This window comes from Ursus americanus, chromosome 8 (assembly GCF_024610735.1).
Source record: "Ursus americanus isolate L20-20 chromosome 8, mUrsAme1.1.p, whole genome shotgun sequence".
NCBI classification, from domain to species: Eukaryota; Metazoa; Chordata; class Mammalia; order Carnivora; family Ursidae; genus Ursus; species Ursus americanus.
Window position 1 is genome coordinate 13,058,831 of NC_142134.1, and position 1,533 is coordinate 13,060,363.

At 31.3% G+C, this 1,533-nt stretch overlaps 1 non-coding gene across 1 annotated transcript; it reads right to left on the reverse strand.

Annotated features, from left to right (window-relative positions):
- Positions 1 to 1,051: 1,051 nt before the first annotated feature.
- LOC123789822 (U6 spliceosomal RNA) lies at positions 1,052 to 1,158 on the reverse strand. Its single transcript, XR_006778919.1, has one exon. It is a non-coding gene; the product is annotated as a U6 spliceosomal RNA (small nuclear RNA).
- Between the last annotated feature and the right edge of the window lie 375 nt (positions 1,159 to 1,533).

Genomic DNA, 1,533 nt, shown 5'->3' on the forward strand with positions numbered 1-1,533 from the left:
AATGTGACAAGGTTTGAGCACTAGATAATTTACATATGCAGAATATTGGCTAATTATGAAAGGGAAAATGAAACAGAGAATTTAATACATTTCTTCGGGATTTTGCTTCTATTTATCCAAAATATAGACCCTATCCTAGAATTGTTTTATGTTTTAACATATTGAATAAACTCAGGATTTTTAGTAACAAATAATCATAGTCAATAATCATGTATGATTTGAATTTTTTTCTCCTTGAATAGCAACATTTATTTAATTAGTTGATTTGCTATTATCAATACTTAAGATCATCTGGCAGAGTAAAAACAAAAACTATAGCAATTAAAGATAATCAAATAAAAATATTTTTGTATCATTCAAATAACCAAGAATATATTTACATATTTCTTATAAAAATTATTTTACATAAAAAGCTCCAAATACTTTCAGTGCATCTGTAAAGGCATTCTTAGTTTTATGAATATTCACAAGATTAAAGTTATTTGAAGATTTCTTTTAAGTTTTTAATTCCAGTTATTTAACACAGTGTTGTATTAGTTTCAGCTGTACAATACAGTAATCCACCACTCCATACATCACCTATTTGACCCACCCCCCATGCCCCTCCCCACTGGTAGCAATTTATTCTCTATAGTTAAGAGTCTGTTTCTTAATTTGTCTCTCTCTTTCTATCTATCTCTTTTTTTTCCCTTTGCTTTTTGTTTTGTTTTTTTAAATTCTACATATGAGTGAAATCACATGGTATTTGTCTTTCTCTGACTTACTTTGCTTAGCATTATACTCTCTAGCTCCATCCATGTCATTGCAAATGGCAAGATTTCTTTCTTTCTTTCTTTTTTTTTTTTGATTTGTCAGAGAGAGAGAGAGAGAGAGAGCGTGCATGAGTAGGGAGAGCAGCAGGCAGAGGGGAAAGCAGTCTCCCCGCTGAGCACAGAGCCCGGATGTTGTGGGCTCAATCCTGGGAACCTGGAGCAGAAAGCAGCTGCTTAACTGAGCTACCCAGGTGCCTCTTCATTCTTTTTTAGGGCTGTGGTGTATATATATACACCACAAAAATAAGGAACAATTCACGAATTTGGGTGTCATCCTTGTGCAGGGGCCAAGGATCTCGTTTTTGTATCTTTCCAATTCTAGTATATGTGCTGCTGAAGTGAGCACAAGTATTGGAAGATTTCTGATACTTGTCTTTAAATAATACAATTTCCATTATTAAGCAAGTTTAGTATTTTAAAATATTTATTCTTCCATGTATAACATATATCTATGTTGCCATAGCTACATGTTCATTCATAGCTGATTATCTTCATTGTTCAGAAAAGCCATTCTGATCTTTAATATTTATGTACAAATTGAGATCCATTATCTTTTGAAACTGAAAGTATTCTTATTGTTTCCTATATCTGCTATTTTACTTTTCATTTTTAAGCATAATCTGAATTAGGCATCTTTTTAAGTAGTTGCTAACTTTTAAGTAGATATTTATGTAATATTTGTATTTATAAAATTTCAAAGCTATAATACATGTTACACAAT